The sequence below is a fragment of the Falco punctatus genome (genome assembly GCF_963210335.1).
Source record: "Falco punctatus genome assembly, chromosome: 4".
In the NCBI taxonomy this organism is placed as follows: domain Eukaryota; kingdom Metazoa; phylum Chordata; class Aves; order Falconiformes; family Falconidae; genus Falco; species Falco punctatus.
Window position 1 is genome coordinate 104,824,618 of NC_137583.1, and position 10,406 is coordinate 104,835,023.

A 10,406-nucleotide genomic window follows, 5' to 3' on the forward strand; every position below is an offset into this window, starting at 1 on the left:
GTGTACCTCTGTTGATTTTGCCCTTCCCTCCCATCAATAAGTTTTAACTCTTGGTGTTTTCTAGAGGAATTGAGAACTCAAGAGTGCCTGTCAAGAAGCCTCAAGGTAGAGGAGGAGCCCTGTTCCCCTTACTATGGTGAAAGACGAGATCAGTGCTCCTTGAGCAGAAAGGCTTCCATGTGGAGCGGAGAGGAGAAGCAAGAAAGTGGATGAATGCCCGGATTGCCAAAGTGCTTCAGTTAAAGATTGCATGAAGTCACAGCTAATTATCTGTGGGCTTGTGCAGCTGTGTAGTGGCTTTGAGGGATGTGTGGCAGCCAAGTTGTAGACTTTGGAGTCTGAAGAGGGATTTGGATGCTTTTGAACTGTATCTAAATATTATTCCTGCACAGTTCTGTGGTTTCAGAAAGTTCAGAGAAACAGTTTACCTTTGAAGAGCTTTAAAAACAAACTGTCAGGTGTATTTTTTTAATAATTTACCCCAGCCCTCAAAGTGTTCTAGATATCCTGCAGATAGGTAATAAGGTCAGGGGGATGATTCAGCAATCTTTATTCACATTAGCAGCCTCAACAGTGAGGCTTACTCTGAGGGATTTATGATCTCTTTAGAGAAGGGCCAGCTAAAGAAAAGAATACAATAAAGTGATAGTGTGGGAAAACTTAGGGGTGTCTCCCTCAGCCAGTATCTTCTGGTTTGATCTCACTTTGCTGTTAATTTTTATATTTATATTTGGCATCTTTCTGAAGTGCTTCTTATCACAATGGAAGCACAAATCATGTTAATTAATGAGAGTAGCAGCCAAAAAAAAAAAAAAAAGAAGAACTGGCATTCCTTTGCCATAGTCAAGAGCTCTTGTAAAACTTGTCCTTGACATTGTTTCGGCTGAAGAAAAATTAGATGCATGATAGCCCTCAGACTTGATCAACTTGATTTTTCTTTCTATTACACCGATGAAAAGTACGTGGCAGGAATTCTTATTCTTGTACAACTGTATTGCCACATACACATATTGCTAAATAGCCAAGCATCATCTCCTTGACTTGACCATCTATCACCGAGGGCATTGAAATGTCTGAGGTAGTCCGCAATAGCTTTAGCATGATGGAGAAGAAATCCTTCCTGTTGACGTAAAATCTCTGCCAGGCACAGAATTAGGGTGTGATGCTGTGAATCATCGCAGCACAGCTGGAGAACCCATATGTTCAAAACCTTTGGCAACTTCTCATACTCATCTGCAACCGTCCAATGAACATGAATTCAAAGAACCCTCTTCCTAACCCCAGGTCACGACTCACGCTGCTCACTGTGGGATGCTGTCCCCGTGGCCACACACCAGCAGCCAGGTTTCAAGACACCATGAGGTTTTTTTCAGTCACAAGCAGACAACAGTGCAGCGTGTAGATGCCCACCCCAGCAAAGAAGGGTGCAACTAGCAAAGCTGTCAGCAAAGGCTGCTTTGTGTACCGTTAAATTCATAACCTATCATTCAGCGGTTGCTCCCCGACTCACCCATGCCAGCCGAACACTGTCTTGTGGGCTCAGATCTGACAGTGGAAAAGAAATAGAAAATTTACCATTTATCCAGTTCCTTCTCTATCTTCAGCTGACAGATAATGAAAATGATGTATCCGGCTCACTCACCACCAGCAGCAAAGCACTGCAACTGGCTTGGCAGGGGCACATACTTGTTCTCATGAGTAAGATGATTCTTATAGCTCCTGGATAAACCACCTGTTGCAGGGGTGTGGGGTGATTATGGCAATTTAGACAAAACTAAGTAAGTTTTAACCTTTCAAATCTTTGCAAATCCTGTTGGAGCTTTTGAATCATTCTTTATGTTTTATGTATCATCTTTTTCAGTGGCCTTCTGAATGTCCAAGGGTGGGACGGCTGGGGGTCAGTCTTCTTGACCTTGTAATACACACACTAAAAATCTCTGACGGACCAAGAACCACAGGAGACGTACCACAGACCACAGAGAGCCAGAAGCAGAGGGAGATGGCAGCAGATCTCTATATGTGAGGTGAAGGTGGGCATAGAGTATGGCAGGGTTTCAGAGAGGTTTGGTTTGAAAGCCTCTCTTGGCTTGCTTTATTTTCCAGCTGAAGGAAAAGGCTGTGGTTATCCAGCAGTACCAGCACCAGCACACCCCTGTGACAGACACGTGGCATCTTGCCATGGAAGCTATTTCTGAACTGCAGATCAGTCCCAAGGGGCAATATTGGAGTCAAGGGGTATCTGAAGGACAGACTTTCCTATCTGCTGGTACTGTTCATCTCAAAGCTGAATCAGGATTATATGTAAACAAGGAAGAAAGTAAACTGGGTTTCCCCAGCAGCAAAGCTCTATGTAGCCTGAAGATTTTAAATGCAAGACTGGTCCTGAAGATTCACTTAGAAACTTTCTTTAGAAGTTTGCCATCATTCAGAGCTGCTGTCTTGGCATGAGTTATGTGGAGCAAAGCTGGGTTCTTGCCCTCCCACCTGAACAGAAAATCTCTGAGATCTCTAGTACGGTAGCTCGGTGTTGAGTCAATAGGTAGAGAAACCAAGATACTTTAAACGGTTGACTCACCTTAAGCAGCTTAAAAGCTGTAGCTGAAACAGCTTGGTCTATGGCATTACAGAGCTGACAGTCATATACTGTTCAGCTCTTGACACACCAGTTTTCTTGGTCTTATGACAAGTCACTCCTCGATTCTTCCCCCCCCCCCCCCCTTGTCACTTTGTCTTTAATAAAACACTTGCTGTTGGGCTTCCCAGACACAAGTCAGAGTCTCAGTGCAAATGCAGACATCTCTGTCGCTAACTCTTGACAGTGTCGTGGCATGGTGGGATGAGAAAGGCTGCAGGGGATTGCATTCGTTAAGGAGAGGGAAGTGGAGCTGAACAGCAGCAAGCAGGCAAGTGCCAGTAGGAGGGAGAAAGCTCCAACAGCCCCGAGTCAGGCAGCATGAACTGCAGAAGGCGGCCAGACAGGCAGGACGCAAAGGGATGAGGCGGAGCGGGTCTGAAGCTGGTTGCACACCTGCCAGCAGGCTACCAGAGGGGGTTTTGGCAGGCACTTGAGGAAAGGGCTGTGCAGGGCTGCTCGGGGAAGGAGTGGGTAGATGACTAGAGGTGCTAGAAGATCAGAGCAGAGGTCTCTGCTCTTTGACGAGCAAGTGGGTAGAGCTGGAACAAAGTAAGCTGTAGAAGATACAATGCAAACATGGTTACAGCGTGTGGCAAGATTGGGAGGTATTGCTGGATGTGGGCCTGCATAGCTGGGGCTTGAGAACAGGCACAGCACAGCTGGATTCTTTCCTCTCAGCTAAAGCCCAACCACAGAAGACTGCAGCAGCACCTCTGGATTTGGGGCCTGGCATAAGCACATTAAGAGCTGCCGTTGATGGGAGCCACAAAAATAATGCAGGGGGCTGGCTCTGCAGCTCCCATCAGTCACACATGAAGCTCTGTTTGTATCTTCCTACACAGCCAAACGAGCTGCGATTAACAAACACAGACCACTTCAAGCATCACAGACTAGACTTGCTGTTAATTAAAAAAGGGGATGGAGAGGAAAAACAATGTTTTCCAGCTCCTCCCTGTGTCTCATCTTTGTCTTTGCTTTGTTCTCACTCTCTTGCTGACAGTCTTTGTGCCCTGTCTCCCAGCAGTGATATAAAGGTTATTTGATTATACGAGGACTGTTTTGTCTTACAGGACAAACATCACCCTCTGGGAAACATAGGAGTTGCTGGCGTTGCAAGTTCATGCCTGCATGCCCACAGCTGATGGTCTGCATCCAGGAGCTGGATGTGTGTGTGAAAGAGAGAGAGAATGTGCAGATGTGTGTGCCTGTGCACGTGAGTGTCCTCACACCGTGGTTGGGCAGGGGGAATATCTGGGTTTAAACATGAAAAATTTAAGTTGTGAGCCCTCCTGGTTTGGGAAGACAAAAAAGAAGAAACTCAGAAAGAGGTGGATCCTAACACACAGCTAAAAAAATACATCAGCTGAAAAAGAAGAAAAAGAAAGGTATCTGGTGTTATTATTTTCAGGCCCCAGACTGAGAGGAGGCATAGAGGCTGGTGTTGAGCCCCGTTCTCTAAGGGCTGCTTGCTCTTCAGGCTCAGGCCCTCACCCTTCTCTAGCTGGAAGAGACTGGCTGTGAGGGGAGATGTGGGGCAGGAGCAGCAGGTGATGGCAGAGACTGACGGTACAGAGGAATCACCCTCACACGTGGGCTCTGAAGCTGCAGCATCCTCCCCTCCCCGGGTGCCCAGCACCAAGAGGGGTTCAGTAGACTACACTGTAGTCCCGACAATGCTCAGCAGTGATTTAAGGCTCTTCCCATCTTTTAATTCCCTCCTGCTGCCTTGTCCTCGCGAGGGCCTGTGCCGCAAGCGCGGCGCCTGCTTGCGGGGCTGATGCTCTCAGCTTCAGCGCAGAGGCTGCAGTGAGAAATGGCTGTGCATCGCTGAGCAGCTGGAAGCAGTTATTAACCGAATTTGGCATCCAAGCTGAACTATGAATGCATCTGGGTGGCTTGAATTGTTCTTAATTATATTTTTGTTTTATTGTTTTCATTTCGAACTGCGTTTCACCATTACTCTCTGTATATCTCTGTGCTGTACATTTGCTTCGCTTCCAGCCTGGGGTAATTGCTCCTTGCTGTGCTGTGTTTGCCATTTTAATTTTTTATCATCTTGGTTACTTTCTTTTCTTTTCCCCTTTTGATTATTTGGTTATGTCATTCCCATTCGCCCTGACATTTCAATAAATTCACCGCTACATTATCTTTGTCCCTAGAGCTGCAGTTTATCCTTCTCTTCTAATGTCTGTGTCTCAAAGCTGGGTATAAACTGTTTATTTTTTCCTAACAGCCTCCCTTCTGGGCTGGGGAGCAAACAGCATCCGAGCGCAGCCCTGCCGCAGACAGCGGCGTGCCATGTTGCAATCCTGGTGCCAGAGCGCCCCCTGCCAGAAATGCTGGGGAATAACACGTCTCCCCTTAGGGGAGGGAGAAAAACCCGGCAGGACCCGCAGCTGTGCCTGGCAGCAGGTCAATGCCCAGGTACTCAGATGCCATCAGCTGAAAGGGTGCTGGTGCAAATGGCGTGTAAGGAAATGAATTTTTTTGGACTCCATTTGCAGGCTGAGGAAATGCACTTTATCCTCTGGGTTTTGCACTTCTCTCTCCCCCTGAGGTGCTTGTATTTTCCTCCGTCACGCTTTGGGACTAAAAGCTCACAGGCAGGGGGGATGCTGGGCAGTGACCCCGGTGCTGGGCAGGGAAGCGAGCTCTCCTCCTGCTCACGCTGTGCATGGGGAGGCAGCTCTCCTACGGGAAAGCACTTTTTCCCTTTGCAATAGCTGGTTCCACCCCGAGCAGATAGTTTCTGTTTGTCAAGACTCTGGGCTTTGGCAGGTGCTGACAAATCTTGCTCTGTGGTTCAAGACAGCTCTGAGCTGGCCAGTCCGCCCACGTATGGAGGGAACCGGCCAGTCCACCCACGTATGGAGGGAACAGCCTTCCTCGCCACATCAGTAGGGTGGCACGAGCGGAGCGGCTCATGGGCCCCAGCTTCAGCTGCTGCAGAGCAACACCTGGCAGCTCAGTTTAAAGGGGTCGATGAAGACGGGGTTTGGGTGAGTTATTGGGCTTTGTGCAGAAGCGGGGAGGCACAGCCAGGTACTGGAGCCCCGTGACTGCTGCAGGGGTAGCAGCATCTGGAGGAGATGCAGCATATGTAGGTGCTGGGTGGAGAGGCAAGGGGGACACAGGAGAATGATACTTTCTTGATTTGCCTTTTATTTTGGACTAGGTGGTACTTACCGTGTCACCAGTCTCTGGAGCAAGGTCCTCACAAATGGTTTGGCTTCTCACCAGCAAACTAAGACCTTGGGCTGTGGTTTGATGTGTGAGTTCACTCCAGCAGCACCGCATATACAGCCCTTTCTAAACTGCTTGCATAATTCTTATTAGACTTCATTCACGTATGAGAAACACCATTTTCCTTCAAGTACTCCTTCTAGACTTTAATAAAGTCCTAGTGTATTAATGAGCTGAGCCACTGGAGCCTTGCTCTCGTATCTTTTAACACTGCCCAGAGAAGACAAAGCCCACCTTGGTAGCTACTTGCTCTAGCACAGGCAGGTCCCTTGCTAACGCACAGCAGCTCTTCAGCACGTTGAGAAACTCAAAGGCTCCGGTCAAGGCTCTCCCAGCAGTCAGCTTACATGGCTGAATGAAATTCCATGGTATTCACACGTGGTAAGTTATGCAGCAATGGAAGCTCAGGCAGAGCAAGGGTACGTGCCACGTCCACGAGCACATAACAAGGACAAACTAGAGACCAAACCCTAGCTGTTCCTCTCTAGGCCTCACCTTTACAGGACCAGCTTATCATTTTAGGCCATTTAGCTGCAATGACACCAGGAATGTGACCCATGGCCACGCGATCGCCCGCATTCAGGTCTTCCCACTGCGAGCCTGGCCAGCCAGAGCAGCCCTGCAGGCTCTGATGCGGCTGCCTCGGGAGCCGATGCATGCTCCTGAGGGCACCTTCCCATCCCCAGGCCGGCCGTGTGGCTGCTGAGCCTGAGCGGGCACGAACGCACACCAGCTGAGCTGGAGAGCACCGGCAGGATGAGGCCAAAGCCGATCCCTCCCCCATGGAAACCTCAGCAGCTGGTAGACGTCAGGTGGTTTGTCATCAGTGGGCAGCTCACTGGGCTGAACTAGCCCCTGAGCCTACATTATGCGAGTCTGTAAGCCAAGAGGCAGTCGTTGCCATCAGTAACTCTGTGATAGCAAGGGCGGGTATGCGCGTCCGCAGACAGAAGCGAACAGGCAGGGAAAGCTGTGCCCCGGTTCTGGGGGCCTTGTCATTTTTCTTACTGTATTTCTCATTAAACACTAGGACTAAACAAGGAAACTGCTGTGGCACTAAGGTGGCTCTGTCGTAACTCTGACAGCATTGTTTCTGGCCATTTTGGGTGTAAGATGTGTAAAGAGGCAAAGCAAATAAATGCTGGTTTTTTTTCCAGGGTTTGGGCTGAGCACGTTTGAAACCCACGCCATGACTGGAGAGTCACAACCACAAAGTATAGCGTGGACATCAGAGCCTGCAAGCACGTTGCTCTTCAGCTCCAGGGCTATTTTTAAAGATCCTGACCTGGTTACGGACTTACAGAAACCTGGCAGGTGGGAAGAAGCAAATACAGGGACCTTCTCCATGATTCGAAAATAATTACTAGCTGTGGATGTAGTCACCTAACCTTATTATCCCCACCCACCCCGTGTTTGTCTTCTCCTCCAGCCCTCTGAACGTGACACTGTCTTGCCTTGGCTTCAGTGCATTAGGAGGCTTTTCTGGGCCAGAAGTGTGGTCTGAGCACGGCCCAGGGGCTGTGGTGCCGTGGGGCAGCCGGGGGAGCTGATGCTCTTCCAGCACAGGAGTAAAGGCTGCTCATTTATGCCAAGGAATTTCTGGCTGCAGGTGCCAGGTAATTCCTGGTATCACTGGCAGGCGATCCTCCTGGCTTTCACAGCAGCGCTTTAATTCAGCCCACCTATGCTCACACAAGGCTCCTGCGCAAGAACAACCCTGTGCAGAGCTTACATGGAGTTAGCTACCAGAAAGTTTTATATAGAGTGAAGTTAAAAAGTGACACCCCACTTTGTCTTAGAAAGCAACGGAGGAACCTCTCCTATGGTGAAGCACCTATAAGAAAAATGGTACTTTTTTACACCCAGGTTTATCACAGCGTTTGCTGCGCACGGATAAATGAAAAGGAAGCAGCCACTGACCGAACTGGGTTTCCCAATACATCACTATTTTAGCAGAGCTCATCTGCAAGGCACATGGCAAATGATTGTAAATAATTATGACTAAATTCTTCTTGTGAAATGTAAGAACCAGCATTTGTTTTCTGATGCATTAACCCAGCAGTTTTGTTTATACTCTTATAAAAGGACTAACAGGACAGATGCTCCCCTGCGGATGTCGGGGGGGTCAGCTTGGACCCACACCAAACTAGCAACAAGGGGAAGCCTGTGTGTGGGCATGCAGAGGGCAAATGCATACCACACAGTAGGAAATGGGGCTGCCAAGCCACGCACACTGTTAATCAGCATAAGGCGACGACGGAGAGGTTGGTATTGGGCAAGGATAAAAAGGTGAACAGAAAAAAATCCTCCGTGCAGCATGGTCTAATCTCTGCACTATAAGCCAGCCTAAGAGGTACTAGTTTAGACATCACGGAAGTGCAGCATTATTAAATAATTTGTATCATCTGCCACTGGGGACCCAGATGCGTATTAGGTGGCCATTTATCCATGTGTTTTCCCTATCCCAGAGTGTTGCGCAGAAGAGAGGTCACCTATCAGGATGCCACATCTTTGCACAGATCTGGGTTGCTTACCAGGGCTTCTGTACCTGCATTTGGGCCAAAGGAGAAGAGGGAAAGGGACCAATGGGTACCTGAGGTTCTCCTTGAGATCTTACCATATTCTGGGACTAAGCAAGAACTGAGTCAGTCTCCAGCCTAGGTCAGAGGAAATCTTCAGCATGTGTTGATGACTGAACCTGTGAAAGTGGCATAAATGGGGGCATTAGTGTCAGCCTCATTTTAGAAACCATCACCCCTGCGTATGTATCACACAGCTTTGAGTCTCTGCTTTAAGTAAACGAAAACCAAGGCAGCAATTATCCAGCCTTCCAGCTAACTTGGGGCTGCCGGCATGGGGTCTGTGGAGCACCACAGTGGAGAAGAGCTGTTGTACAGCAGTAATCCAGCAGGCCTGTCTAGATGTGCTTGATTTTAAGCTGCAACTTCTAGGCCAGATGGGTTTTTAACACATCATATTTATTGGTCTCTGCCTTTGTACCATCTTGTAAGTAGCACTCAGTGCTGCTGCATCGAATAATTTGAGTCACAATCTTCTAAGCCTGAGGTATGGGGGGGCAGGGGGCATGGGCAGAGAGAAAAGCTCTTTGAGAAGGTAGTCCCCCCAGTTTTAAGCATGTAACTTTACAAGTAACCCCCTGAGGGTTCTCCTCCAGCCAGAGGCAAAGGCTCTCCCGGAGAGCAATGCAGGGGAGCAACCGTCACGGATAACCGCGCAGCCTGCCTTGGGGGTTCAGGCCGGGCAGGAGCAGTTGGTTTCCACGGCTGTAGGAGCCAGCAGAGTTCAGCCCCGTCATTGCAAGTTCTGCCTTAGAACAGAAGTGCTACAGTGTGGGTTTGCAGCAGGTACCAGCTGCTCTGTGAAGGGGCGGCAGTGCCTGCACGGAGAGAAGCGTTGTTAGCGCGGGTGGACCTGCCTGTTCCTGCTAACCAGGAATGTGCAGCCTTGCAGCCGCCATGCGTGCTGGCTCAGCTCCTGTCTCTTTCTCTCGCTAGCGATGTGGCTGTGTCCTTGACCAGCTTTCCTGCCCAGTGAGCACAGCCTTCACAATGTTTTTTCCAAGCTGCCTATTACGCCTCGGTCAGCTGCCAGCAGCAGGTGTCTCCAGGCTCTCCCCATACCTGGATGTTCCTCTCCCTCCCCACTCCAAGCTTCAATTTAGAAAAAAGAAAAAAAAAAAAAAAAGAAGGTATTTGCTGATGAAGGCTCCGGCAGCTGCTCACTGTACTCATCAAAGAAAAGGAAGTGTCAATTATTTCCTTGTACAAACTGTTTCTGTAATCAAAGCACCCTGCAGTTCAGCTGTGAATGCCGATTCCCTCCCAGCCCACACGCTGCCCATGGGAGCACCGAGCAGGAGGGCAGCTGGCTGCCCACACCCTCATCAGTTTCTGCTTCCAGGGACACTCGTACCTCTGTTTGCCTTGTGACATTCATCACTCCCTCACCGAGTGAGGACAGAGACGGGGCAGGCTGCTGCAGGCACGTTCACACTCGAGTCTACGCCATCGACTCAAAGCCCAGCAAGTTACCCACAAACAAGCACGAACACCTCCTGCCCCCATCCTCACAGCATCTTGCCAAACCTGGAGGCTGGGAGAGGGGGGAACGGAATCGTCCTTTTACAGGGAAGCATCCCTCCCATCCCCCCCATTTGCTGTGGTAAAGCTCTCGGCAGGCAAACAGGGAAAAAAAATCACCCATGGCCTACCTGCAGTGTCCCAGTGAAAGCTGGAGAGAGCTCTTCCCGAGGACCTCCCAGGCTCTGGGACTCTGTGGCTCACAGCCCCGCTCACGGGGGCTCAGACTGGGTGGCAACACGGGAAGCCATATGCAAACACGCCACCAGGGAACGCATGCCAAGAAAAGAAGAAAGCATTTTTGTGCTGTGATTTTTTTCCAGTGCTGGCAGTCATAATTTTGCAGTTTTGGGGTTTGTTTTTTTTTTTTAAACACCGATAGATACAACATTTCCTGGAGAAGCTTCTCTTACCTCTTAAAACAATAA